General features: G+C 39.5%; 1 protein-coding gene across 1 annotated transcript in view; it reads right to left on the bottom strand.

Annotated features, from left to right (window-relative positions):
• Positions 1–12,758, bottom strand: part of LOC136851538 (uncharacterized) — a 30,959-nt gene extending 18,201 nt beyond the window's left edge. The window contains exon 1 of the mRNA XM_067125789.1: positions 12,646–12,758. The gene's annotated coding sequence lies outside the window, so the exon portion shown is untranslated. The remainder of the gene's footprint in view (positions 1–12,645) is intronic.
• Between the last annotated feature and the right edge of the window lie 4,026 nt (positions 12,759–16,784).

The following is a 16,784-nucleotide window of genomic DNA, read 5'->3' as shown; positions in this document are numbered from 1 at the left end:
ACTTCAAAACAAGAAAAGCCGAACACATGATTATGCTCTATAAAACGTACGTACGTAGTCCACTTGAATATTGCAATATAATATGGTACCCTCACTACCAAAAGGATATTGCACAAATAGAGAGTGTACAAAGGTCCTTTACAGCTAGAATAGAAGAAGTTAAGGACCTTCATTACTGGGAAAAGACTACATTTCTTAAATTTATATAGTCTTGAAAGGAGAAAGAGAACGCTACATGATTATCCAGGCATGAAACAGATAGAAGGAATCACTGAAAACATCATGGAGCTAAAAATATCAGAAAGAGCAAGCAGAGGTAGATTAATAGTGCCCAAAACTATACCAGGAAAACTAAGGAAAGCACACAGGACATTAATCCACCACTCACCAGCATCGATAATGCAGCGTCTATTCAGTGCGCTACCAGCTCATCTGAGAAACATATCAGGAGTGAGCGTAGATGTGTTTAAGAATAAGCTCGACAAATATCTAAGATGCATCCCAGACCATCCAAGACTGGAAGGTGCAAAATATACCGGAAGATGCATTAGCAATTCTCTGGTAGACATCAGAGGTGCCTCACACTGAGGGACCTGGGGCAACCCGAACGAACTGTAAGGTCTGTAAGGACCTCCCTCACCCATTATTTTCGCAGCTGTACTGGCGTTCACACGTTTCCGATTCGCCTCTCTCATTTTGCATTTGCCTGACCCAGTTTACCATATTTAGTGTTGATATCTTCAGTTATGCAGTGATTATTGCTGTTATTATGCATTGGGCTTGGATCTTTGTCCCTGAGTCCAGGACAGAGGAGTGAAGAATCGAGTGTCCTCCGTGTGCGTTCTACCTCTCGGAATACGTGAACAGTGCACAGTTTAGCATTGTTTCTTTGTGAGGGAGATTCCATGCCAAGCTTTCATAACGTAATTAACAACCTTTTGTGTCATTTTATGAGATCTTTCTGAGTTCAGAGAAAGTGTTTTCAGTGCCCACATAATTGCATATGTTCATGTCTTTTCCCCATACCAGAATGTTAGTGTGCTTTCTCTTTTTTCCCGTGGTAATCGAAGATAATGGGGAACCCGAAGTGTGGCATTATGTGGGCAAGGACAAGCCCTGCGGCAAATTTATGTCGCTTATAGGCTTTGACCCCTATTCTGTGTGCATCTCTTGCTGGGGTAATGAATGTTCCCGTGAGGTCTCACGTGGAGAGTGCTCATCATGGTTGTTGTCCCAGTGGAGAAATTATGAAAGGAGGTGGAGGAAGAAGACCACCCTTATCTCCAGAGAAACCACCCCTGCCCTTCTCTCTTCCCCACCGTCGTTCCCAGTACAAACTCCTCCATTACCCGTAATGCCCGGTAAGGATATTTTTCGTCTAAACTCCTCCATTACCCGTAATGCCCAGTAAGGATATTTTCCGTCTCTCTTTACCTTCAAGTGAGAAGAAATCAGACCAAGTCTGGCATACTCTTTGGTCGGCCCTCAGGAAGAGTTTTGGGATAGTGGTGAGACAGAAAGGGGGGAACCGAGTAGGAGTTTGGAAAAAAGAACAGGGCAGAATAACCTTAGAGTTCTCCCCAACCAATTGGTGATCAAAGAGTGGAAGAATGGGACCACGGTTCACACGGCGGGGTAAGACAGAGATCCTTGTCTATGGAGTCAGACCTCTCCAAACCATCTCCGGTGTAGTGGGATAAACACCATCCAGGGCCTTCTTCCAGCAGGCGTAGCTCGTCGCCTCAAAGGAGCCGCTCTAGGAGTGAGTCCCACTAATTGGCCAGATTGGAACGGAGTCACCAGTGTCATTGTAAGAGCCGTTCTTCACAGTAACCACCCAGGGGAGTTAAATCGTGTTGCAGAAGTGTGTCACACAAGTATACCTCCTCAAGGCAAGAGCGGGACTGAGTGGAGCAAGACAGAGCAGAGTGGCACCCCTCCCAGCACTGCTTCCGACACCAGTCACCAAAACAGCAGACCACTGGGAGTCAGGGAAATGTCGTCTCTCAGGTTCAGGAGACAGGTCTCGGGAACAGCGCTACCCAAAAGGCAGCCACAGTAGACCAGGGTCCCATACTTCCCATTATCGTCCCAAACAGCGATCACCAGAACAGGATAGTGGGCACGATGCTATATCCGACTTAACCTCCCTGCGGCATTGGGGACCAGATGGGCACCCAGCAGAATGGAACGGAGACTGGGAGATACCGGGGCCATCTAATCTGGTAGGTGCCACATACTCAGAGGAAGGTATGGAGTCCAATTTCCGGTAAATTTCTCAAAATCAATCGCTTGAAAGCTAATTGCTTGAAGTCAATTGCTCAAAAAATTATTACTCGAACTATCAGTTAATCGAAAGATAGTTTGCTTGAAAAGCAGTCCTTCAAAAAAGAAGAACAAGGTTCATTACACAAAAAAACAAATAATTTTTGTAAGTAAATGAAAATTAATTGGTTCAATAAATAATACCAACAATTAAAATTCATAATTTTTATAGTCTTTACAATTTATACAAAGTTTAAGAAGTTTATGTAAGAAAAAATCAAGTTAAAAGGTAGGATTGCCAGTATATGTTGGCTGCTGTATTAGTATGAAATAGTGTGTGCAGCACTTTTTAAATATTCTTCTACACTTCCCGTTTTGTCATATTTTGATACAATATCCTGTAATCACTTTGCACAGTCACAGTATTTTTTTTGCATTCCCAGCTGTACTCACACTTCCCACAAATTGTTCGAGATTCTTTTCGGTTGAAAAAATTAATATACAATCATTTGTGGGACCAGAGTCATAATTAAGGAATAAATCTCCTTTGCTGGTTTTTGTAAACTCTTCAGGGATATCAAGATTGAGATAACTTTTAGGCAAAGTGTGTCAAACATTTTTTCTTTAGCATGTGTTGCGTATGGTTCTTGTCATATTTTCTGCTGAAGGGAGCTTCACAGCTGCAGCACCACTTACTTCTATTGAGGCACATGACACTATATTGTGGTGTATCTCGACTATTCATCGCATGTTCTTTTACTTTCTCCATTGCTTTAGCAGCTTCAGTTCCACCAGCATCTCCTGCATGGTTGTGATTCTCACTTTGTTTCATGATACTATCATCAACAGTGATAACACAAGCACAATAATTTCTTTTTATGGACATTTCACATTTCCAATATATCTTATTGTTCACTGCTTTGTCTGTAATGTATAGGTAACCATCCAAACACAGTTTCTTCTTTCCTTTTTTGCTCTGTATAAAACTTATATCCATCTTGAGGATTCGAGGTTTCCAGTATTAATGATATGATAAAAGACAAAATACAAGTATGAAAGTTTAAATTAAAAACCAAGTCATTAACAGTTAAGGTAATGGTATTTAGCAGTGGTGTTTAACAGTTAAATATTTATGAGTGATCGTTTAAAGAATGAATTTCTTTAAAAGAATTGGTAATATATGATTAACAGTTAAATATTTGTTAGTGATCATTTAAAGAATGAATATTGGCTTTTGAGCAATCAATCTTTCGATCAATTGATAGTTTGAGAAATAATTTTTTTTAGCAATTGGCTTCGAGTAATTAGTTTTCGAGCAATTGATTTCAAGAAATTTACCTGGATTCATAGAGTCCTCCCCTCTGAATCTTCCAGATGAGGAGAGTAGCTTCTCGGACTTCATCCTCAAGGTCCGTAGAAAATTGGACCTACCAGAATCAGAGAGTGCGGCGTCCGAAACTACCCCAACCTCTCCTACATGGAGCACATGTTGGATAGCATCCCAGAGACCAAACAACCCATCCAACTTCCTTGGTCTTCATTGCTAAAAAGCATTACGAAGGAGTTGGATAGCCCAGTAGTGGGGAGGAAGGCTCCCTAGCCTCTGCCAGGTCCCAAAAATTACTGCCCCCAACTTTTCCCCACCAAGCCAAATACTATGTCCTGGAAGAGGCCAGTTCCCTTCCAATTGAATGTGAATGTGGCAGTCTGCCGCCTTGCAGGCAATGTCCCACTGGATAGTCTTCATCAAATTGGCTCCAGATTCACCAGTGGGGAAGTGATGAACCATGAGGTGATGTTGAGAAGGGCGTTGATGGCCATCTCTTGGCTCAACAGTGCTAAAGGTGCCAAGGGACATGGATGAAAGACATGAAGGAGGTCATACCATCCAAAAAGTGGCACACCACGAAGGAGTACGTGGCTCCAGCGGGGAAGATTCTATCTTATGTGGCCAAGCATTTTGCCTACATGTGGGCTAATATCATCCTCAAAAGGAGGGATGCTCTTTTGTCACTGGCTCAGAGGCACATCTCAGCCAATGGTTGACTTGGCCTGAGGAATAGCACCCTCATGGATGTGTCTGTGTACTTCCCTCCAGAGTTGCAGAGCCAGGTAGACTCCAAGATGGTGGTCGATCAGTACGGTGGCCCAAAGTAGGCTCACACTGACCTTGAGACAGTTGTTTCCCCCTCAATTTCGATAACAGGGCCTTCCAACCCCTTGGGGAAAACCGCAAGAGGAGGGAAGGCAAACTTTCCGGACCTCCCAGCCCCCTCCATCCTGGGAAGCACAACAGGATGGGGATGAAAGGGGGCACTAGATGAGGTTTGGATGTTTCTACCCCACATCAGACCAAGGTGGGGGGCTGTATGGGAAACAAGTGGCCAGAGTGGCAGCAGTGTGGAGCGGAGGAGTGGACAGTCCAGACCCGCAGAAAGGGATTCGTCCCCCCCTTCGAGCAGAAACGACTGTTGACATCAGTACCATTCAAGTTTCCTTCTTACCAGAGTGACTCGCCCAAGGAGAGAGCCCTGCAACAGGAGATAGGAGACATGCTACAGAAGGGGGCAGTAGAAGTAGTGGAGGACAACACACTTGGCTTCTACAACTGTCTCTTCCTGGTGGAGAAAGCATCGGGTGGATGGAGGCCTGTCATAGATCTGTCAACATTGAACAGCTTCATATTGCTGACTTCGTTCAAAATGGAGACGGCCCAGTCAGTTTTGGCGGTGATCAGGGAGGGAGATTTCATGGTCTCATTGGACCTTCAAGACACATATCTCCACATCCCAGTACACCGCCTCCTCCAGGAATTTCCTACGTTTTGTCTCCAGGAAAGTCACTTGCCAATTCAGGGCCCTCTCCTTTGGCATCACGGCAGCCCCCCAAGTATTCACCTGGGTGTTTTCAACTGGTGCAGGAATGGTCCCACAGGAGGGGCACCTGGATGACTGGCTCATTCTAGCACCCTCAGCAGAACAAGCCACAAGAGACAGGGATGTGGTTCTGTAGTTGTGCAGGTACCTAAGAATTTTGATCAACCCCACAATGTTGGACCTAGTTCTGACACAGGAATCAGATACCTGGGCATGGTAATAGACACAGTGAGAGCAAAGCCTACCTTCACAAGAGGGGTAGCCAGGTTCCTAGAAATATCCGGCTCCTTCCTGTCCAACCCTTGCCAATCAAAGAAGTGGCAAGCCCTGGTCGGTCACCTGCTGTCCTTAGAAAAGTTGGCATCCAGGGGCAGGACCCTTAGCCATTCCTTCCAATGGAGAATGAAGAAGGATGGATGGCACGCACAGTCCGACATGGGGCTGATAAGTGTGACAGCGAAGAACCTAGAGGACCTACAGTGGTAGAGGAACCCAGAAAACCGTCTGCAGGGAGTACAATTAAGTCACCCGGCCGGCGGGATGCTGGTATACTCAGATGCATCTTGAAGGGCCTGGGATGCCCATCTGAATGACACATGTACTGAATGGCACATGTATTTCAGGGAAGTGGGGCAAGCAGCAGTGCCAGTATCACATCAATGTCTTGGAGATGTGAGCACCTAGCTGGCACTACAACACTTTCAAGATCTCCTCCAAGGGAAGACCACAGTTGTCATGAGCGACAGCACCTCAGTGGTTGCATACATAAACAAGCAAGGAGGCATGATGTCTCACGACCTGAACGGTTTAGCCATGGAAATGCATGAGTGGTCAGAAACCAAGGGACTGATGCTGACAGTCAGGTACATTCCCGGGAAAAAGAACATTGCGGCGGACCAACTAAGCAGGGCAGATCACATTGTGGAAATGGAATGGTTGTTAGAACAGGGCGTAGCAGACAGATTACTCAAGCTGTGGGTGGGCCCCACGTTGGATCTGTTCATGACAACGAGGAACAAGAAGTTTCCCCTGTATTGTTCTCCAGTACACAATGAAAGAGCCATCCTGCAAGACTCCTTCCAGCACCCATCAGACAACCTAGATGTACTCGTATATGCCCTTCCCCTGTTCAGCCAACTTTGGAAAGTCATCAACAGGCTGTTCGTGTCCCAAGGTCTGAGGATGACACTCGTAGAGCTCCAAAGTGGCCACAAGCAGAGTGGTACACAGACCTTCTCCACCTGCTGGTGGGCATCCCAAGGAAACTACCCTCCACCCCTACCCTGCTGAAGCAAGAGCACAACCGCATTAGGCAGTGACCTCCCTCCAGCTTCACCGATGGAGGCTATCCAGCAACTCCTTAGAAAGAAAGATTTTTCAGAAGTTGATGTAGTCATTGCCAGTCCCTTTAGACCATCTTCCCTCAGTCTGTACCAGGGAAAGTGGAAGTTCTTCCTTCACTGGTGCAGTGAGAGGGGTTTCCATCCCCTCAAAGCAGCTATGAAGGATCTCCTTCTGGCTGAGAGAGATAATTGGGAGGGCATACCATTTTGACGGTAGCAAAGACCCTGCCCCAGCCAGAGTCAGGGCTTACAACATCAGAGGAATAGGACCATCTGTGGCATTTAAGAAGAACCACTCGGTAGGCCAGGTCCTACGGGCCGGGGTCTGGAAGAGGCAGACGACATTCATCTCTTTCTACCTCAAGGATGTAGCACACAAGTTCTTAGATACCTTCACCTTAGGTTTCTGTTGGTGGCTGCACAACAAGTCATTCAACAACAGAGAGCCCTACGGGAACTCCATCGGGAGGGGAAGGCGTCGTCATCTACATTATGAAGAAAAGTGAGTATGTTACATCAACTTACACCCTTGCATACCCTTGGGGTATCAGAGGTAATGTTCCTACATGTTTACCTGAGAGATTGTCCTCCCACCTTCAGGTGAGGCTCCATATATGAAAGCATAGTTTGTATACATGTCGGAAAACACACCAAATTAAAAAGAAATTTGTATTTTTCCTAACATACGAACCTACGCTTTCATATAGGTAAAGTTACCCTTCACGTACCACCCCACTCTAGTCTCGATCTCTTACTCCTTCTAGGAGGTTGAGCGGAGCTGTGTATGGGCTGTCTTACACAATAGGTGAAGGAGGTCGGGTTGGGTCACACCACATGGCCCAGGTAACGTTAGGGTTTTGGTTTCAGAGATGAGTTGAGAACAGCCGAAGCTAGGTAAGCATGGATTACTCCATATATGAATGCGTAGGTTTGTATGTTAAGAGAAATACAAATTTCTTTTTAATTTGGTATATTTTGTGATTCACGTAATCCTCATTCTGCTGTCATCATAAATATTTTCTCCCAATTACTTTTACTAATTTACTCTTTGGTTTTAGTTTACTCTTATAATCTTAATTTTGCTCACAATTAATCTCAACTTTTCTTTTTGCGAGCTTGTTCAAACTCAAGCTCTTTCACTAGCCCCTGCAATTCTCTTCACGGTCAGCAAGTAGCAGTGTATCATCTACAAATATTTGCCATTCCGCACTTCATTCATGACCCATTTGCTGATCCCATAGTTTAGCAGCTTCATCTGTTGCCCAGTCAGACTGCTTACATTACCCCATTCATTCATAAAAATATTAAACAATCGTGGTCACACCTTCACAGTCTTCATTTCCATCATAGAAACTTCTTATTGCTCCCAACAACTAAACTTTTGTACAGTAAATCCTCAGTACGCTCAGTATTTTGCTCTGATGATTCTATAACAAGCTTTCTCTATGTCCGGCTATGGTACGTACAGCTTTTTTTTATTACTTTCAGGGTTCTCACTTACTTGTTTCATACCAGGTACTTATCCACCATCATGTATTCTTGTAAATATTTATCCATTCTGATTTGTAGTTGTGCCCCAAATAATCTTTTTCATTAAACTGCTCATTCTTCATCAAACCACTCACCTTTTTACCCCTTTTCCTCTGCTTTTTAAACCACACATGCTCCTTGATAACTTTTAACCCCATCCTTGATATTTTTTAAACTATTCATATGTTTCTTGAACTTCCGTATCCACTGTTTATCTTCACGTCACTTCTTCCTTATCAAACTTACTTGTCTTAACCACCCTCTGCAGCTACATTTTCATTCATTCTTCTCTAAATTAAATCTCACTCACCATAACTTTGACTCAAACAATTAATCATCAGATATATCTCCAGCTGCCCCTGCCCTCACTATAACATTAATCAGCTTACAAACTAACACAATCTGACAGACTATTTTCCTCACTATTCTCAATTTCCCAAGTACAGTATATATACTGTAGCATGCAGGCCATTCTTATTTACTCCAGGAACTTCATATCTGCCCGAAGTGCCATCTTTATCTGTACTATCTACCTTTGCATTTAAATCACTTAGCCCAGCCACTTTTTTGTGCTCCCTAACACAGAAAGGAATATATTCAGACTTTTCCTGAAACCTGAGTTACAGTTTTTATCAAAATAATCAATATTGTGGAATTTTATATTCTAATTTGTCAGTGCCCAAGTGATAGCTCTGACAGTGAATTCATAAACTTCTTAATGATGAATGCAAAGATATTAAAGTCGAAGAATGTAAAAATGGTAGTTTTGAGTGACTTGGGGGATATTATACAAAGATTATCGTACATTTTTTATTTGGCTTGTAACAATTTTCGGGTCATGTCCGGATGTTCGCTTACATATATCTTAAAAGCATAATGCACTAATACTTTACCCTCACTCAGGGCTTTGCGTTGGTTTTATTATTAGCATTTCTAAGTTTTACTCATAATTATAAATAAACAGTGAATTGTGTGGTTGATAATTCGGAATAGTTTTTTAACAAATTTTGCATTGTTACTGTCCCCTATATGTGTGGATTTCTACTATTATTATTATACGATAATCAAATGTAAGTGATCGCCGGCGGACTAGTTTGTGACGAAAGGCGCTTTTGTCATGCAAATTTTGCAGTTATTAGCGTTTTGTTCTAGGGAACTCTTTTGAAAATATGTATATATATATATATATATATATATATATATATATATATATATATATATATATATATATATATATATAATAATATATATGTATATATATATACATATATATATATATATACACACATATATATATATATATATATATATATATATATATATATATATATATATATATATATATATATATATATATATATATATATATATACATATATATATATATATATATATATATATATATATATATATATATATATATATATATATATACATATATATATATATATATATATATATATATGGCCCATATATATGTGATGTAGTGTGATTAGCATTCTTGCCTAACCAATGAGAACACCAGTTAAGCCTACATGGTCTGGACGGGCGTGGGTGGGAATGCTCCATTAAAAAACCCATGTGCCATTATATAACCTAGGTGAGATCGATACTTAGTAGTCAGACGATTGTTGTGGATGCAACTAGCGATAAAATGGTATGGGACTAGAAACCTTATCCTAAAAGATTTGCTCTCATCCCTAAGGCTCTCACTGTTTGACGTTATCATCTCCTAAGAGAAAAAAAGATTATATAAGGGGCATCCTTCTAAGCAGATAAATAAGTAACCGGTGGCTATTCAGCTGAGGTGGGTATATGGAGGTTGCGAAGTCAAGGCACGGTCATTTTAATAATTCCTGCATCCTCTTCACTTTTCCAGTTTATAGAGAGTTCATTAGACCTGTCACGCTGTTTCTTATTCCTTTTCTGTTTCTTTTGCCGTGGTAGCTCATCTCGTCTGTTTGTTTTAAAAAATATTTGCCAATTTTTATGCGCTTTCAATTACTTTCCCAATGCATTTTCGGAGCATCATGCTCCCTCTTCGTAGTTGGGTTTTGGTGTCTCCACATTGAAGGGGGAGTATGACGCTCCGAAACTGTATGTACTTTTCAATATTTTCGTTCTCCAATTTGTAGTTTTTTGTTATGTTTAGAAGCATCTGTTATACATAGGATTGGGGCTGCTTTGTGCGTGGGGTTTTCATTGACGCTTAAAACCGTGACGCCATGCTAACCTCAAAACGCTCAGAACAGAGGAAACGATATATACAGTAAGCTGGAAGAGCTTAAATGATACTGATTTGGCTTAGGAAGGTGTTACTTCTATTTTTTAACAATACTTAAAACACGGTGTTCGGATATGAAGCAAGACAACCCAGAGCTAAGAGGTTGATGAAGTGCGTGGTAACCAAAGAGGGATTTGTTAGTCATCTTGAATTGCTGGTCAGCGAGATGAGCTATGAGGGAAAGAATGGCAAATAAGGAGAAGAAACGGAAGAAACCAAAGCTTGTAGCCAGAAATACTGAAAGATAAAGGAATTTGAAAACTTGAAAAGGTTGAAGTCAGTGCAATCTGTTCCGATCCCTAAAGAAAAAGCATCTCAAGAAAAAGATATATGAGAGAAATGTAGGTAATGGCTGTTAGAATCAAGAATAATAATTGAAAGAAGTGTATTTGGACCGCTGTCATGAAGAACATGTGTAGGGTTGGAAAACAGCAAAAACTAAAAAAATCAGTTGGTGTCACCTTAATGCAAAAGGCTTTACACCAGAGCAAGTTGGTAAGTTATAATAACAAAGAATTGAAGTGATGGACTGAAGAGCAAATAGAATTTAAAAAAAAATAGACGTATCGAAAGTAGGAATCAACCATGATTTAAGGATAACATTTACGATTTTATTCAAGTAGAGTAAAATAAGCAAAGTCAACAAGTGACCATCACGATAAGGTCTTTTCCTTGCACACTTATGTCAGGTCTCATCACATTCACAAACATGACAAGGAAAACAAAAGCACAAGGAAAGCCCAGTTTCAAGATGAGTTAATATTTGACGAGCTGTAGCCATTGCTAAAGCAAAAAAAAAAAAGAACATGCTGATCTACTGTTTATTGTGTCACTCAGTCACTGGAATACCAACAGCATATTGCATGGGGATGGGAAGATGTGGAAAACCAATGAAGATGAGCTGCCTTGCAAGGTGAAGAAATGTGTTATTGTACTCTCAGAATCTGATCTTTCCAAGCCAGTTTTCTTCTGAGATGTAATGTAACTTGTCCATGAAGCATAAGGTTAGTTCAAAATATTAAATAATCTTACAGGGAGCTATGTGCAAAGACTGTAGCAAAGTTTCAGAATTGCTGACACAGCAGTAGATGTACATAACTGGCTTGACAACGAAAGGGTCTGTAAAAGTGGGGGAACATCAGAATAAACAGGCATGGGTCCAGCTGTAAAGCGGTATCAGGTAGATGACAAAAGGTTTGTTCTGCAGTAAATGAGGTTGCAGAACAACCATGGAGACAGGCAACTATTGTAGTCTTCCCAAGCAATGAAACGTTGCTAGGTAACCAGTTGGTTCTTAGCCACGTAAAAACAAGTCTAATCCTTCGGGCCAGCCCTAGGAGAGCTGTTAATCAGCTCAGTGGTCGGGTTAAACTAAGGTATACTTAACTTATGAGCCCGCGCAGCAGCAAAAAAGTAAAATACACAACATGGCAAATACTCTACCCGGCGCGCTACCATATGAGTCCAGGTTACTTTTCTTTATCGGTTTCTGTGTCTTATTCCATTTATTTTAACCCATATAAGACCATCTACTGTCACGTATTTATACGACTGCTCTTTCCAGCCATGATGCTAATAACAATTTATCCTTTGGCTATAAGATTATAAAACGTGGCCATATTTGGTAAATAACATTCCTTTAAAACCGGCACATGTGCATTGTTTCATGTAGATATACTGTATATATATATATATATATGTGTGTGTGTGTGTGTAGGCAAGTAAGTTTATCTATGCGTGTTTGACATAAAAGAAAAAGTATTTAATATAAGATTGTAAATGTACTTGGCATGAAATTTTAGTACAAAGTTTTTAGCAAATGCCATAACATGTTATAAAAAAAAGGGTTTTGTAATGCCAGTAGTATTGTGTATTTTTTTCTATCATGCCAGTAAGATAATGGAATGAATGTCAATTTGAAACTAGACAGAACGGAAGAGGTTGATTCGCTTGAGTGCTATAGTAGCTCTCAGGTTTGCTATAGATTCAAGGTACTTATATAAAGTCATAAAAATATGTATTCCAGCGAGCCTTTTCATCTAGAATAATTTTTCCTTTGTTAACTGAATGTAGGGTTTTCCAGTTCAGTTCCTCGTATATGATAATAATCATTAAGATTTTAAAATCCAGGTTTCCATAATTTGTGTTGGTCGTACAATCGGACACTATATATAAAATTTTGTAAATGATATATACGTTCGTCTTATGAAGGTTTGTAACACACCACTAGTGTAAATAATCATCAGTAAAGCATATCTCTAGCTACTAAAAATCAGCCAAGTCACATACACGGAGTATTCAGAATTATATTCTACAGTAGGGCGAAATAAGTTTCATCTTGGCTTACCTCATACTTTTATCCTATATATAATTATTAAAATTGCTTTAAAGCTTAAATCGATCAGCAGTAAGTCGACAGCAACTTCACTCCAGCGCCGACTTCACTCAGATGCGTTTCGTCGAGGAATACCTCTGCGTCCCGGACGTGTGCTGTATTTATAAAAGAGGAAATGCTAACACATGACGATGTTGGTATCAGCTTTACCGTCTTTATCTAACTATTTGTCTCTCTCTATCTCTTTCATTCTTTTATTGGTATACTCTGGGGTGCATAATGATCGATGAGGATGGTGCTTGTTGTTCGTTGTTTGTTATTAGTTTTGTAAATTGTTTATACAAACACCCCTTTTAACCATTTTGTTTATACACACATACACATACATATATATCATATATATATATATATATATATATATATATATATATATATATATATATATATATATGAAAAATAATCAACACACAATCGTGTGTGGACAGAAATAAATTTCTGACTCACATCATATGCTCGAACCCAGGTCTTTCAATTGAAAGGCAAGGGTGCTGCCCACTAGGCCATACAAGTCATAAAAGAAGTTGGAACCTGAGCGCCAGTGCACACAAGGAATTACCTGGGCAAGCTAACAGCTTGCATACCAGCGTGTTTTCCCCAACTTCCCGACTCAGCAATGACCTAGTTGGCAGCATTTCATTCGACTCATCCCTTCTGGGTGCATATGATAGAAATAATCAACACACTGTCGCGTATGGCTTGGCAGGCAGCACCCTTGCCTTTTTCAATTGAAGACCTGAGTTCGATCTATGTTGTGAGTCAGAATTTATATATATATATATATATATATACATATATAAATTATATATATATATACATATATTATATATACATATATATATATATATATATATATATATATATATATATATATATATATATATATATATATAGGCCATATATATATCCCGTTGCCCAGGGTGAAAGGTTGTTTGGGAGAAAAAGAACACTCCACAAACTTCTCTCAAATGTCTGGACATATATATATATGTGTGTGTGTGTGTGTATATATATATATAATATATATATACAGTATATAGATAGATAGATAGATAGATAAGTATTATACTGTATTTGTGTGTTTATGTAATTTATGATTTCGATATATTTCACTTAATGATTCTTTGGCCTGTCAAAAATATTTTCTATCTTCATAAGGGAGCTGGAAAATGAAAGGTCAGAATCATTTGAGGAAAGCAGTTTTATTTTAAAGTAAATTATTGGTGCAGACGTTTCTGCTCTCTCATACTTATATTATTAGAGGAGACTGAATGCAAACGGTAACACAGTGAAGTAATTATATAAATTCTTCATGCATTATGATGCCCTCTTGAACTGGGCTGAACAAGGTGTAACATTGTTTTTGAGGAGTAGATGCAGTATCGTTTTTAGGTGATAATTCATGACAGCTTTGATATCCATTGTTTGATCTTGTTAGCAGTGCTACTGACAAGTTGCTGAGCAACTCTTTCTTAAGCTTCTTATGGGCAGCAGTCCCATGAAGGCACAGATAGCCTAATCAACAACAAGAAGCAGTTAAGCACTCGCTGGCACTATTAAGGTAGATTTTAGAGAACCTCAGGTAAGAGAAGCTGATCATTATCACACCTTTTTATTATGAAGCACAGACCAGGCTTACACTCTTCAAACATAAGAAGGCATCTTTGGCAATCTTTACCTTGAAACTTACTCTTTGATGCGTTTTATAAATTTAACGGATAACAGATAGGATTAGATTCACTAAAATCTGTGTAAATTGCTTTCTAAAATGTCTGTAGTGCTACAGTTTTTTAAAGTGCACAGATACCATATCTTTTTTATTTGAATAATTTTGATGTACATATTGATGTGCAACTACATTGCAGAAATACCTCTCCTCCTTGAACTGACTTTTGTCTCTACATCTCTGACTGTGTGTATGCATGCATGTATAGTACGACGATGAAGGCAGAAGCTCAGTGGAAGGATATCAAGGGTAGAAGCGAGGGCTCACTAACACTTGATAAAGTGTAATTTGGCTAACGGCGTTTCGCAATGTCCGTTGCATTATAAAGGCAGAACATGACGCAATATAAGATAGTATTTGAAAAGGACGACACGCTATAAATTTATAACCACAATAAAAATGACAATAAAGGTCGTTTGCCTGTTTCTTTTTGAACTCTCTGGAGGAGTCATTTTTAGATTCTTGTCCCACTAATATTCACCCACGGCATGTGGATGACTCGTTCGTTCTCTTTAGAGATTAATTTCATCCTCAACTATTTCTAGATTTGTAATAGTGCACTAATGTCAAGTTTGCAATGGCGAAGGAAATCTGCAAGTCCTACCTTTTCTGGATCTACTCATTTTTAGAGACTCGGAGGGGTTTCATACTAGTGTAAATAGAATGAATACCTTTACCGGGTTGGGTCCTAGTGTTCACAGTGCGAGTCATTTTAATTTTAATTTGAATGCTATTTTTACACTCATCCACAGGGCGTTAGTCTTAATTCGCCTTGGCAAGCCTTCCTAAAAGATTTTTTAAACAGTTCTTTTCCTCTGAAATATTTTTTTTTATAGAGTCTTAAAGAAATTGTTCTTTGTAAGTGTTTAGGAGCCACAAGTCTTGTGTAATGTTACCAAGCTAGAAATCGATGCTAAATTTCCCCTCTTTTCTGATGATGATTTCCGTAACAAAGTTATAAAACTGATTAACCATAAATTTCCTTTTGTATTCTTAAACTTATTCGAAAAACCCCACCAACGGTCGGGTCTTTCTCTCAGATGTAAGGATAGATTACGAGTCCGTCTGTGTCATTTAACGTCATTTATAAATATACTTGTTCCAAGTGTGTGCAGGGAACCTACGTGGGATGCATGAGACCAAATATCTGGAAGTCCGGATCTGTAGCCATCAGGGCGTCAGTTAAAGAACGGGATGCAGATTGTTCAGGACTCAATCGTCATTCTTCAATCTGTAGAACGCAGAATGATATAAAAGACTTCAAAATAATAGCTACAGCCCATCATGAGCACGACCTTATAACTTTGGAGTCTAATTTTATAAAACCACTCGTCCTATCTATTGCCCTACACTGAGTAAGTCTTGTTTTCCCAAGTTTTTACGAGTCATTTTTTATTGTGATAGTAATTTTATATTGTGACGTCTGTTTTCATAGTTATCTTATATTGTGTCACTGCAGTCTTAATAATGCACTGGATATTGCGAAACGCCATCGGCTACAATATACTTTGTCAAATATTCGTGAGCCTTTCCTTTTACCCTGAATTTCCTTATATTTTAAGTATGTATGTATGTATACCAGTGTTTACATATTCAAGTTTACGGTGAACAATGTATATATTATAACTGTTTACTTTTTCAAATCTTTCTCTTTTCATTTTATAAATATCTGGAAGCACTACAACTGAGGATGGAAAAACATCCATGATGTGGATGTTTACTTCCCGTTGTTTTCAGAAGAGATAAGATGCATCCTCTTTTGGCTTTCACGTGCAGTTTACTTGGAGATTCCTTTGTTGTTCTTAAACGTAATTTTTTGTTGGTTGATAGTAAAATGTTTGATGTTTACAAAGACTTCGACGATTAATGCTGCTTTAATTAGGCAAGGTATAATATTCATTGTTTTACTGGCAAAGGAATCTATGTTGACGTTCTGTAATGACTATATGAATATTGATTGAAGTTTATTTTTTGTTATGTCAATATGCTTACCAACTATTAAATGGATATTACTACGCATCTCTTTTGATATACTGACTTGAGCGATTCGCTGTGAACCTGGCTGTTTGCTTCGCAGTTTTAACTATATACACGTTTGGGAGTCAAAACAATATGCATTGGGTTGCAAGACCTCCAACTAGAAGTTCTAAACCTTTGGAGTTTTAATGCTGAATTTTTTTTTTTTTTGTACACCTTTACGTAAAGCTTCTTTACAAATAGTGGTACTTCATTCTCTTCCTAGAATTTTTATTATGTTAAATCATGAAAGAGCGTTTTGTTTGTTTAGGTTACTTTGTTCTTCAGGCTTCCTAGAAAGTAACATCGAGGAAAGTCTGAACTTTCCTTTGTTACCACCTTCCCTCTGCAC

Source organism: Macrobrachium rosenbergii, chromosome 3, assembly GCF_040412425.1.
Source record: "Macrobrachium rosenbergii isolate ZJJX-2024 chromosome 3, ASM4041242v1, whole genome shotgun sequence".
Classification (NCBI taxonomy): Eukaryota; Metazoa; Arthropoda; class Malacostraca; order Decapoda; family Palaemonidae; genus Macrobrachium; species Macrobrachium rosenbergii.
Note: the sequence above shows the minus strand (reverse complement) of the source record. Positions and strands in the feature narration are given on the sequence as shown.